The sequence below is a fragment of the Parus major genome, chromosome 1A (assembly GCF_001522545.3).
Source record: "Parus major isolate Abel chromosome 1A, Parus_major1.1, whole genome shotgun sequence".
Taxonomy (NCBI): Eukaryota; Metazoa; Chordata; class Aves; order Passeriformes; family Paridae; genus Parus; species Parus major.
Window position 1 is genome coordinate 63,491,809 of NC_031773.1, and position 14,507 is coordinate 63,506,315.

A 14,507-nucleotide genomic window follows, 5' to 3' on the forward strand; every position below is an offset into this window, starting at 1 on the left:
TTTTAGGATGTGACTCACAATTACTTTTAAAAAATCGTTATTCAGGTAATATAACATAATGTATTTGAGAGATTCTGCAGTAAGAGAAAACTGCTGCCACTAAAGTGTCATTTGAATAGCTCTGTATTGGTGTCTTTTGCTTTAGTTCATTGATCCTTAGGCTGTGTATTTCAGGAGTCTTAGATAGGGATTCTGCCTTACAAGCTAATAACAACTTTAAAAAAGGCATCACCAATGTCATTCTTACTTCGTGATAAAGGAGGAGAAGCTGTGAAAAACAGGAGGAAATAACCTGTTTTCTTCTTGTGCTCATGACAAACAAATACTGCAGCTAACAGTATTGCTGATTCAGGGTCAACTGCAAGCTGTATTAACTAAGCTGAGATTTTCTGAAGTGTTTGATTGTCTTTCTCCTAATTCATTGGGATGGCTTCTGCCCTCTGGCACTTGACAAGTCACACTGGCATTTCAGTTTTGGAGAAGATAAACCACTATTACCCTAACACCCACCTGCTTTATCTGCAGCACTGCTTTGGCTTTGAGAATGTACCTCCAGAGAAATTGATAGCATCCCTAATTTTCAGCCTCTGTGGAATTAATTTTAAATGGCAAAAAAACACCTCAAAATTAAAAGCACAGGTTTGAGTCAAACAGAGTTACACATTCATTTAAAATGGAAATAAAAGCAAGAACCATGGACTTGGATTTTGCATAGCCTTAGGCTTTGGCAGTGCCCAAGGCTACCTTCCCATTTCTATTTATATCCCAGGTTTCCAATTTTTCTTGAATGTCAATGAAGCTCCTAAGTCAGCTACGAAAATCCCTTATTTTCAGAGGATCTCTCCTGAGGTCCTGCCTTAGGCATCTCAGAGATCTCTTAAGCTTACCTGAGAATGACTGCCATGTAGGGTAGATGGATAAACCATTCAGGAAACCCATTCCTCTTCTCATATTTATCATTTCTTTTAATAAGTCTTTTGAATACTAGACTTACTCTGCTTTACAAATCACATTAAAATTGGTGGGGAGGGGGGAGCTTTAATTGTGTACCTGGTTTACTGTCATTTTGGGCAGCACAGAATTTCATTTGCACAGTAAAATGGGATGCCAATTTTAAGAGGCATCCTATTTCAAGATAACTGCATCCAGGTTTTTGACAGTCCATAAATGCCAAGTGCTCTGAAGAGAGGTTTTGTCTTTAGCATAAAAGAAGAAGTCCCAGTTCTTCATAGGTCAGAATGTCTGTAGAAAAAACAACATTCAACAAGTGACATTTCAGTAATATGGAATTATAATTTGGGCACTCTGTTGGAAATCAAACTTTTGACTATATTTTGGTTCTTTCAGTTCTTTCTATACATATATATAATTTTTTTCCAGACTTGAGAGAAATTTGGTGCTTCAAAATTTGTTTCTTTGTAATTTTTTTTTGCCAACAACCCCCAAAACAAACTACCTCAGATGTGGGGAGTGGAGTGATTGATGGAGGGTAAGAATCCACTTATAATTCAGATTTTAGTGCTTGTAGCAAGAGTAAAAAATCCAAAGTTCAGGCCAAAAATAAGGTGAAGTAATGAGTTTATTCTCCATAAGCATACCCTTTTTTTTGTGAAAGGAAACATTTTGCAACATTATACAAAAAGAATGGTTTTGAATTGAGGGAAAGTAGGTTTAGATTAGAGATTAGCAAATTCTTCCCTGTGAGGATGACACAAACTGCCTAGAGAAGTTTGGCTGCCCAAACCCTGGCAGTGTCCAAGGCCAGGCTGGACAGGGCATGGAGCAGCCTGGGATAGTGGAAGGTGTCCCTGCCCATGGCAGGGGGGTGGAACAGTTTCATCTTAAAGGTCTCTTCCAATCCAAACCATTCTGTGATCTGTGATTTTAATAAAGCAGCTGTTCCCTTCTGGTATCATTCCTAGACAGGGGTCAGTAGGACTGCCTCCTTGGAATCTGAGAGGATGTATAACACTGCTTTATTGCAGCGTTAGCAACACTCCAGCCTGTCTGCAACACAGACAGAAGAATGTTCCTGCCTGCTAACCCTGCTCAGTCACTGAAGATTTCTCAGAGCTGTAATTTGTTGAGCATTGTCCAGCTCGGGGCTGAGATAATTCAATTTTAGCCTGTGTTTTAACTTGCAGAATCCTCATGGCTTCCTTTCTAAACTGTAATCTTACCGGAAGATACTGCACAGCTGGGTTTTGCACCCTGAAGCAGCTGTATTTTATCAGTAAATCCTGTACTGGGAACTCTGCTCATCTTTCTTTAAGAAATATGTGAGATCTTGTTAATGCTAAAAAAAGGGTTTTGTAAAAAATTTGTGGAAAGACATTTTTCCCATGTGAAGTATTTTTATTTGTAATTATTATTTGAGTACCTTTTAATTTCTCTGTTTATTTTCTCTACTATGTGAAATCCCATAATTTAGGGAGGGCTTGGAAAGCTTCTGAACTCTGAGGAATGAGTAATGAGAAACCTAAGGGAAAAAAGGCCTTGTGCAAAAGTGATACACAGCTTCTCTCTTCCCTTTCTGAACAAAATTGTAACACCAGCGTCTACTGATCAGAGTGTAAAGTAATTTCTTTTGAAATCATTCTTCCATGTCAGGTTTCTTTTCTGATGCAATACATAAGCAGTGATACCCATAATGAGAAGCGCTGCACCTGGCAGCAAGATCTGAGCCTGAGCTTAAAGGCAGGAGAAAATTAATTTTGATAATAGAGCAACCTTTCCAAGTATAGTGCTGGCTGAGGTAAATTGAGATGCCTAAACTGCTTTGATTAGAACCAGTCTGAAAGATTCATGCTTCTAAAAAAAACCAAAGGAAAAGAAAAGAAGACTGTCCTTGCCCCATTCCATGACAGGGATTTGAAACTGGATGATCTTTAAGGTCCCTCCCAACCCAAACAATTCTGTAATACCACTCTATAAAGCACTGGAAAGGTTTTGAAACCTTTCTTTCTTGTTAGGACACCTATTGTGTTCAGGACAACTTTTCATCTGTTATAGCTTACTTTAAAGCTACTGGATGAGGTTAAGGAGTTTCTTAAGAAGAAATGCAATAGAAGGGGTTGAAATGTAAATACACAGCTGGCTTTCATTTTGAGGTGTGTGCTGTCAGTGGTAGGCAGGAACAAAGCAGTGGTAAGATAGAAAGAGCTGATTGTTTAGCTATGAAATGCTGTAATTACAGCACTGTTGACCACTTCTGCCTTCCAGCCCACCTCCTCTTAGGCTTTGGCTTCATGAGAAACCTTTGTGGAATACTCAAAGGTCTATACATCAAATGCACCATTCTGCACAAATTTTTTTCTCACCACAGTATGTATCCCTTCTACAGTTTAAAAAAAAAATTCTTTGGGATTAGACTAGGTTTACTAAACGACCCTGCAAAAAACCACTGTTATGTCATGAAAATGCAAGCAGGTTGTTAAACAGATCTGCCTTCTTGCATACACATGGACAAAAGAAAAGAACCTCAGGGCAAATGCTTTAATTCTGAAATCCTCAAATTAAATTTAGCAACAAGAAGTTTCTGGTGCTTAAAGAACTTTTAGTATTTGGCCCCAAATGAGTAGCTTGACCTGAAGCATTTCTTGCAGACTTAAATATGTGCTTTTGAAAATCAAATCCTAGTGAGCATGCCAAAATATAACTTCAGGGTTCAAACTCTACTCTGCTATTGGTAAATATGCTGATAAATGCCTGTAATATGCATTTCTCCCTTCTGTGTGGCTACCAGTTCTCTCACAGTCTAGCCAGGGAATGCATGGGGTGGTCTATGCCCCTCTCTTTTCCTAGAGCCGAGCACACACACACTGTCTGCCCCCAGGTATTCCACACATGAGTGATTCCCAAGCTCAGAGGGAATGAAGCATCTGCTGCACCACACATGCCCTGCATGGATCTCAATTCCCAGCTGCTCTCAGGGCCAGGACATAAGTCTGGACAGGCTGGAAGTGAAGGGGTTAACAATAATGCCTTTGTCAGTCAGCTCAATCCTTTAATAGTCACTTTAGGCTTCATAAATTCAAATTCCCCTTTGTGCTGGGCCAAGGGGAAAAGATAGGGTGATGCATCTTTAAGTAGTGAGGATGAGATCACAACCTTTTTATAGAAACTGAAATCATCCGAAAGCTGCACAGCAGCAGGCTGAGCACGTTTCTCAAGCTGCATAAAAACAGCACTATCTGGGAGTTTCTTTCCAAATAAAAAGGGAGAACATACCCAGACAGCTCTTATCTTGAAATATGACTCAGACACTGTTTTTATTTCTTGGTGAGAACTGGGGGATTTGACTGATTTTATATTATTACTTCTCCAGCCATTTAACTCCATTTTTACGGTTGTGAAAGTGAAAACCAGATCCTTCATTTTCCACTGGATATGATGAGAAATCATTATAGCACTCTGAATCTCATCTAGACAGGACCAATCTGATGCAGTGATAGAGCAATTAATATTTATAAAGATAAAGCAATAAATCCCACATAAAAAAATCACCCTGTCCTAATACTGTGCAGTAACATACAAACACTTAAGAGAAACTGTTTTGTTTTATTTATTCTATTAATTTATTTATTTTATTGTTCATAAAATAGACCTTGCTCCCCATACAAGCACACACACAAACTCCACACAGAGACAGACATGCAGTCTGAATCATTAGTGGGTTGAACTTGGCCAGGCATAGGCCAGAACCAGGATTCCTGTAGGAGCGGTGACAGGATCACAGGGCACTTCTGCAACCATGGTTTGCCCCCTATAAAAACACCAAGAATGTACTCTAAATTCCGAGTCCAGCAGGTACATCCATAAATCAGTGCAGTGCCTGCATTTAACCACACACTGTGCAGACTGAGTGACATCACTTTGTTCTGGCTGTTCCTTACCTTGCATTGCTTACATAAGTCGCACTACAATCAGCTCTTCCTGTGTTTCCTAGTTTCAGAAAAGGCCTAGTAGTTTCATGCAAGGACTGGGTATGTTTTGAAATTTGTCTTTGACTGGTTTCATACACTGTAGCATTGTCCAGCAGAGAAACTCACCGAGGGTGATGTGAGTTGATGTGAAATGAGTTGACCATGTTCCCTCAGTGTCAGCCAGAGTTTGGGTCAACAGTCTGTTCACTGGAGCCTTGCACTCCTCATGCCAGTTCAAAGGACAGGGTTCAAAGAGGATTTTAACACTTGGTGTAAGCAGGACTGAAGGGGGTGAGGAGTGAGGTATGTTGAAGGTCTGAAAGTTTTTACTCATGGAGTAAAGGGGTGAGAAGATGAAGCACTGCTGTGATAAGTGCCTGAGGACTGGACCCCAACTCTTTCAGTCACAGGTTCCCTGTGCCACAAAGAGCCGTGTGGGGTGACAACTATAAGGAAGTATTTCACCTGGTGATTAGTGAACCAGGACTGTAACAACAACAAAGCACAGCACAAGGATACGTGCTGGGCTGCTGGGACGTCACACAGACCAGAAGGAACCTGTGCAGCTCCCAAGTCACTAGTCATTTCAGACCCAAACTGCTCCCTGCTTATAGGGCTCATTCCTGTGTCCATTCAGCTGTGCCCTGTGGATGAATAACTGGTGGCACAAGCTGCCCCAGAGACCTGGCTGTCCTGAGCCCTCTGCAGCACAGCTGGCTCCTCACCAGCATGGAGCAGAGAGCTTCCCACACACAGTGCAGCAGCCTGTGGAAAGCAGAACTGTACAGACCACTTCGCTAATTGGGAAGTGCTGAGTCCTGCATCAGCTTTTAGGGAAAATGTAAAGCAAGGCAGTGGCTGAGAGAAATGACCTCTCCTGTTTTTTAAAGCCTGTGTGTGTGTGTGTGTGTGTGTGCACAGATATGGACTCCACAGCTGATGTTATTTTGATTTATTAGTGTATTTGCTGAGTTTTACAGTGGTACAGACCGTACAGATCTCTGTTTTACTGTGGTACAGACCTCTGCAGCACAGTGTTACAGTGCAGTGGGTCCTGCTAGGAATGGCATAGATCAGAGAACCACAAAATGAAAAATGTGATTACAATAGAATGCAAATTTCATTTCAGAAATAATACGTTGTTCTATAGCTGCCCTTTCAGGTTTCACTTTCATAAACCTCTTAAAAATTCTGCTCTGAATTTTCACTCCCCCTTCATTAACAGCCAAAACCCAAGTACACTGCATGCTGTGAAAAGCAGATAGTGTATGACTATCTAATATATCTATACAAGGTAGTTATATTAAAGATTTATGATATTTACTAACACATGACCATATCCTTAGCACTTTAGGCTTGCACAGCTCTATTGGTACATAGCCAATACATCCCAGCTGGGAACTCAGCCTTCAAAAACCTTACTCATTTGCTTGTTGAAAGGCTGAGGCACAGAAAATCTCACAAAAAAATTTACACTCATCTGGAATATCTGGAATAATAAAGTAAGAACTATATATTTTTCACATCTATTATATTTTTTGTCATTCATGCAGGCACAAAAAGTCCAGACTAGTTTCAGCTGAGTTTTTCTCCTGCAAGTTATTTACTAGATACATATCTAGTTTCTAAACCAGAGATATTCTTTCAAGTTAGTTCTCTACACAATCTTAAATCAACTGAATAATAAAAAGGGATGGGTGTGCATGTATATGTCTGGATGCTTAGAAGATTTTTATATCTTTTTACTGACTTTTCCTAAAAAAGCAGTCACTTTACAAGTGCATTATAGCTTTGAAGAAATTGTTTCAAAGACATGGTGGCATTGCATTTTTTGCTGTCCAGCTAAGATATTGACTTAAAACTTATGTCAATAACAAGAAGGTCTCCCCACTGAAAAAGTGTAATTCATTTAAAATTAAAAGCTCTGGCTTTTTTGTTAAGGTTCATTTTGTTGCACACACAGAAATTAAAAAGAGAACACATAATCAAAGCCCAGCATGATTAGTTTTCTGCCTTAATTGTGGCAGGCCAGTGGTAGCTGAACTGCTGCAGAGCCATGTGTTGTAATTCCTTTCCAGCCATGCTTGGAGTGCACCATGCCTGTCAGCAGGCTCTCTGCTGCTCTGGCTTCTTATCATAGCAGTAATATTAGAGCAGGAAGAAACATTTCCTGTGCTGCCCACAGGCTGGGCTTAGAATACCCTGCAAAAATGTGAGGCAAGTGCTGAGCCATGCCTGGAAGGCAGCCACATCTGGAAGCTGGATAACGAGGAGAGTGGAAGAGCTGGCATTCCATTTCAGCATAAACGCCAAGAGAGCACGTTAACTTCAACTTGTTTTGATTTTTACAGAATAGAAAAAGATTAAAATTCTCTTTCTAAAATGCACTTACCCACATAATAACCTTGGCTAAGTCCTGATGTCAGTTCTCGGTGATGTTGTAAATTCTGGATTGATAAGCAGCTAATATGACAAAATGTGCAGAGCCATTATTCTCTTCAGCAAAATAAATACTGTCCAAGTCTGAGCAGTTCTCAGTTGCACAAACTGAGCTACATTTTCCAGTGAGACACATACAGAGCATCTTCCAGCCAGCCTTAACTGAACTTGCCTAGGTAGAGTTTCCTGTAGTGCCATCAAATCTGAACCAGCTTCCTTCAAAGTTCCTGTAGTATTTCCACCTATTATACACTGTAGACATAGGGAATTCTTGGAGCTAGAATTATTAAGCCAGATCCAGCACTTTTCTTATGCAGTTACTTGACCAGTGCAGAGAAAATATTGCAGTCATTTTTGTTTGTTGCTATTTACTGTCAGCCTTTCTTAACAAAAAACATGCACAGAGATGAAAAATTTTGCTGTAATTTATTTCACTTTTTTGGAAACCACAACAAATATACATTTGTCTCTTAACATACAGAAAACTACTGTCTCCCAAGTAACCAAAATTCAGAGTTGTGGGTTTGTTTATATTTGACTCAAATACTGATGTCATAAGGAATGTATATTTATTTTAATGAATTTTATCTATTCATAAAAATGCATCTGAATGTCTGAAAGGAACAATAGTTGACTATTTCTGTGATCAAGAAGAACATCAAATGTGCCTCTCCATGTATCCTCATGTTCTTATCAATACTTTCCCAAACTTCCTGTTGACCTTGATGGCTATTTTATATAGACTCTGCCATGAGGTATCTCAACATTTTCTACAATCCACCCAACTTGCCTCCAGCAGAGCTTTCACTACACAAAATTTCCCACCATTAAATTTTTCTTTCATTTTGCCTCTTATTATATCCATTTTATTTTATTATATTTGCTACAATCTTCACATAAGATTCACCTAATGGTAGCTATTAGCAATTCTCTAATTTATTTCATAATTCTAATGAATATACTGAATATACTGAATATTATATAATGCAATATACTTGAGTATATTACAGCATAGAGACTAAGAAAAAACATATCTACTGTACCATCCCACTGAAGAACTGAAAATAAATCACTTCATATTTTTGCACACGGATTATTTGCTTTTGTGCAGAAAGAGTCTTATGTCTATGGATCAATAGAAGTCATAGTCAGCCAAAAATTTAACTAGATTTTCAATAATGCTGAAGACCATTAAGCAGTGACCAACATTTTTCAGAGTTCAGCCACCAAAGCTAACACAATACACAGCATACTCTTTTCAGAAGGAATAATTTGAAAAGAAATATTTTTGAACCCAAACCTATCTGTGGACATTGAATTATTTAGAACATCCTGGCCAAACAATGAAGTTCTGTAGTGAACTTCTTGTACAAGCCACAATGTCAGAGACTTGATTTTTATCTAAGTTTAGGAAGTTGATTGTCCTACCAATTCCAACTTCTCCTTCTTCTCTTCATATTTCCACACGAACATGCTGAACAGGCACAGAAATCCCATAAGTTTTTGCATATAGAGAAATTAAGGGGCGAATAAGCTCAAAACTGTCATAGCCCAGATTCGGAATTTTGGATGTTTCTTCCGGGTGTTGAACCATCTCAAGTTTGCTTTTCTCCTTAAGTAGCTTTGGGAAACCTTTTATGATCTAACTTATAAAACAAAACAAGGAACTAGAATCAAAACTTCAGACCTTCAGAGTTTAAGACAAGTACTTCATGGTGAGTTTCTTTTCTTGATACAAGCCAAAGGTTTGAATTCAGAAGTGCAAGAGCATGTTGTACTATTGTATATGTCCTCTAGCCCTTTTCATGGAGGAATCAAGAAACCAGTGCCCTTAAAAAGCTCTAAAGTGTGTTTACACGTAAGGGTTGTGCATATGAGGCTCTATCACCATCACTAACAAAGGACTTCAGGTGGGAACTCTGAGGGACACAAAAGGGACTGTTTTACTTTTCTTTGGTTAGAACCAGGTGAACTCTAGTCACTGCCACTGTTTCCTGTAAGAGGCAAAAACAAGTGACTGCTCTTCAAAGGCTTTTCTGCCACTCTTTTTCCCAATTACTGTCATCCTGTTTATAGGTTCAAATCACTTGAATTCTCTGATTCCTTATTTGCAGAGTCAACAAGATCTATCCCTTGAACTTCCAGGATTTTCAACACATTCAATCCTGCATTTTAACAAGTGAAATATGTAATTGCAGACATTGCAAAATCTGTTAAAGGTCCATCACTCTGCTGCAGCCAAGTTGATTTGATGACCATTTCTATCTACAGAACTTTCAGGTGCTCAGGAGCCACATGAAATTCTCTGCTATTTAATCTTGCTTTTAAAAGTAGTTCTATGACTGGTTTGATTTCTTAACTATAGTAGATATTATAGATAGCATAAAAAATTAATTCCATTATCACACTGCTTCTTGGACATAACCACACTGGAATTTTCAGTACTTCCCTCAAATATTAAGTGCAAGGGAGTGGGCCAGCATGGGGAATCTGACCAGGCATGTGTCATGGACTGTTCTTGAATACCTAAGATGCTTCAATGCCAATACCATCACAAGTGCTGTGCTCATTTCTCACACTTCTGAAGTCTCCCTCATTAAAGCCATGGATACTAATGAACAATAAATAGTTTACAGCATTTCTATCAACTGCTTTGGAAACATTGTTAATATGATCCATTCTTGGCTCTAGAAATGGAGTGAAACATTTGGATGGAGTTGCCAAATATTGTTAGCATCACTTGTCCTTTTGACCAGACCATAAAGATCTAATGTAAGGTAAAGCTATTTTTTATCCTTTAAACAGTGTAGTTCCATTTCACATTCTTATTGGCAGTAGAAGGAGCCAAGTTCTACTCTATTCTACTACTAAACTGAGAAGCCAAATTATTTTCTGTTGCTGGATTTGTCCTTTCAAATTAAGATACAGATATATTAGAAGTATGGAAAAGTTGCAGGGCTCACTATTAGGGCCAAATTATTTAAATATTTTATTGATGATCTGGATGCCCAGATCAAGTGCATCCTTAATAAATTTGTGGACAATACCAGGTTAGGTGGGAGTGTAGATCTGCTGGAGGGCAGGAAGGCTCTCAGAGGGACCTGGACACGCTGGATCTGTGGACTGAGGCAAATAGACTGGGACAGGCCAAGCTCCAGGTCCTTGAGCAAAACAACCTCAGGCAATGCCACAGTTCAGGGTCAGTCTCAGGTGTACTTGGTTTGCCTGCAAAGTCGTGGTAAAAACATGTCAAAGGTCAGCAGCCTGAGCTGTAAACAGAGTTTCTTTTCCTCGTGGATTGCAGGATTCATCTAGGCTTGACAGAAAGGTTGGAGGATGAGAAAAAATGGGAAAAAAGAAACAAAATAAGGAATGAGGCTCACAACCAGTTATACAGAGAGAAGATTTTTATGATGATGAAATGGGTGACATCCAATTTAAAGAAAAGACTTGACAGTTCAGGATGGTTTTGTTATAACAATTTCTTTATCTGACTGCTGCCATATGTGATTTGAAAGGCTTCTGACCTCTATTTTCTAAAGCTTTGTTCATAATCAATAACTAGTGTGTTTAATCTCTTTGAGACGAGGACTGTCTTCTTTCGTCCATGCATAGTAATTAGGCCTAGTATAACTTAGAGCCCCTAGATATTGTGTGTGTGGGATACTGTAGCATTCAAAGCTAAATGCATGGCATTTTTCCTTTAGTTTAATTTGAAAATGTTATCCTTATTTTTTTTTCATACTGCCCAACAAAACTCTTCACTAGTGGAATCATCCCTTTCTACCCTCTGCAAAGCCTCACAGGTGTACTTCCCCTGAACACGCAGTACAAGCAAGCCTTTGGAACAAAGCATGACATCAAACTAGCTCATCAAGAGAAACTCTGGCAGCTGTCCATGACACTGCTGAATGAAAGCACTTGTCAGGGCTAACACACAGCCAAGCATCCATAGACAGACAAGGAAGCACTCAGTAATTACTTCCCAAGCCTTGCCATTTATCTGATTGTGCCTGGCTCAGAGATACAGCATGTGAAACCCCTGCTCTGCAGGGACTTGGTGCTTACACGTAGAGACTTTAGATCTTCCTGACAGGAGACTGCTTTTCTCCCTTAATATTTCCACAAAGAACTGGTAAGATGCAGGAAATAATTCTGAGAATTTGGCATCTGATGTTCATAAAGCTTCAAGAGTCCCTGTAAGCAGGTAGGATTAGGGTGTGTATTGCTGTGCACTTCAGCTCAGAGCAGGCAAGGCAGCACCCCTTGGTACTCCTGACATGCAACACTGACTAGAGAAAGGATTTTCCCAGGAACCACAGTTCGGGTGGATTTACTGGGACAGCTGTGAAGGAGGAAGAGATGTTTGCAATACAGCATTTCTTTTGGCCTTAGCAACCAAATTCATGTTTCAAGAGTGAAAGGTTTCTGCCTAAATTAATGGAATCAAGTAATCCTCAGTGTTCTATAAGCCATTAGAACTGTGAAATTCAAATTGGTGTTCTTCAGCTTATTTATCTTAAATATGCTAAGAACAGCCTTTCTTCAGTGGAAAGACACATCCCACCTCCTGAAGCTCCTTAGCTGCCTCTCTTCATTGAATTGCTTGAGGAAAGGAAATCTCATAGTCTTCTGCCTGAAATAAGCACATAATGAGCTCCCTCAATCTAACAGATGTCTCTACCTTTTAAGCTGATCTGGGGAGCACTTTTTCTTATCTGTGGTTTAAAATATTTGACTAAGGAAGAACAGCACTACATGAAGGGTTGCTATGCCTGAGGACACCCAGAAATGGATTGGCTTAAGACTCCATCTCCTCCTGCTCTGCCTGCACCAATGTGATCAACATTCCCCAGGACAGTGTGGGAGTGTGCAACTGGCCAGGAAACTACCTACCACTAACAGGAAAAGCACTGGGCACTCTTCAAATGTCTTTCTTTTTCTTCCTGGTGAGACACAAATGCCTTACAGCACAGAGTAAGCTTGTCTACAAGTAGTACAGAAACTTTTACTTCCAGCATGCACAGTAAAATACCTCTAAAGTACCATTGGAGGAATTCTTTAGGCACTGATAAAGGATACCATAAGCCCAGTTAAGGTTTACACATATATAAATTGTCTTTAACAGGAGATAGTGTCATAATACAGGAAAACACACAACACCCTTCCAACATTTCTGGATATATCTGGGCCTTACAAGGATTTAAGTCTGACTTATCTATTTCTTATGTTTCATCTTGTCAGGATGAACTTGCTCAATTTTAGTAAATATATGTTGATTGTCAGCAGCACAGTTGATTCAGATACAAGACGTTTTCCAGGCATTGCTGTACATAAAACACTGTATAATACACCAAAAAGTGCAGTGTGTGTATGTCAAGGTACATGGTCTGAAACTGAGGAGGTAATTGTTTGTAATTCAACTGGAGAAGAAAAGGGATTATTTGAAATGATCATAAATTGCTGTGAACTCATTAGATGGGTACCTGTTTAATACATACAGGTATAATTCCTATCTTTTTTTGCAAGAATAGTGGATCACATGATTTATGAAAGCATTTGTTGAAAGTGAAATAATCACTTTGGGCACTAATAAATGCTTCACAAAATACAAAAAAATTGAGACCAATCTTCACAGTTTAAGCTACCCCAGCTAGTTGCATTTATTCAGTTCACCACTGATAGAAAAGGAAAATCTCATGGAGACAACTGATTTGGCTTAATGCCTCAGCTAGTGTGCAGAAAGGCTGGCTATGTCACCTTGAGCTCATGTGCAGAAAAGTGCATGTCATCACTACTCAGATCCTCCAAACCAATACACTGTACAATTTAGAGAACCATCTTCAGAATAAAATTCCTGTTTCACAGGTTTTCTTTCTTTCTCCCCACCTCTGACCAAATGAGATTGTGTTTTGACTTGAGAGAAAAAAAGGCAACATTTCATATACTTTCATTTAAACATGAATAGTACTTCAGCTTCTTTTGTTTGCTTTACAACTTGAACACAACTCCTCTTACAAAATTAAAGATTGAACTTCTTGCACAAGCAAATGAGTTGATGTCTTTGTAACACACATTTACTGTCTTTATTTTGCAGAGGTAGAAAAAAATATTGAGTTAATAAAAAAAAATTCAGGATTAATTCCTGACCTTATTGATACCCACTGACTGCTTCCTTTTACATGATTGAGTCAGGCCAAATTCCAGTCAAAGTCATCCTGAAAATACTTTAATTTTTTTTAATGCGTTTCTCAAATTGAAAATTTGATTTCCCTAATTCATGTTTTTATTATATATATTGGTATGAGCACCAAAATATTTTGTAAAGGTAAAAAAGTATTTTTATTATGTAAGAGAACATGTCAGAGCAGAGTTCAGCCAGGTAATCTGTAGAGAAAAAATTTAGATAAATTGTTGAAGATCACAGAATCACAGACTGGTTTGACTTGGAAAGGCCTTAAAGCTCATTTCAATCCCCTGCCATGGGCAGGGACACCATCCACTAGACCAGCTTGCTCAGAGCTCTAAAGATTGCCCAAATTTGTCTTTTGTGTAGTTGACGTACTGAATTTTTCCTTAAGTAAATATGAACCTAAAAAACCTGCCACACCAAGTTTTTTATCTGGAGCTGTTGCTCGAGTCATTTATTAGAGCAACCCAGTTTACAAAAGCAGATCTGAAAAGTGAAATTTATTTTGCTCTCTGCTCACAGATTCTTTTGTATCTTTTTTGTTATTAAAAATATTAACTGATGTTCATTAATACTGAAATATTAACATAACTATACAATATAGTGTAATTACTATAGCATTAAAACCACTAAAATAAAATCACATTATTACCAAAATTTGTCGCTGTATTAGGAACGGCAAGAAGAACGACACAGACTCTCTTGGGAGTCAATCAGGAGAATTTCTCTTGGTTTATTACTTCAGGTCTTTTTTTATAGACCGATTCATGAAAAGTACAGAAAGGAAACTCTTATTGGTTAGTAAACTAACAAACACATCACCATCATTGGTCAGTGGGGTTCACCACCCCTTGACCTTCTCTTGCAAGAAAGCAAGGAACAGACAAACAGCACCTGCAAGGCTGTTTTCTGTCTCTGAGGATTGTGTTAATTCCTCCCCATGATTTTCCAGG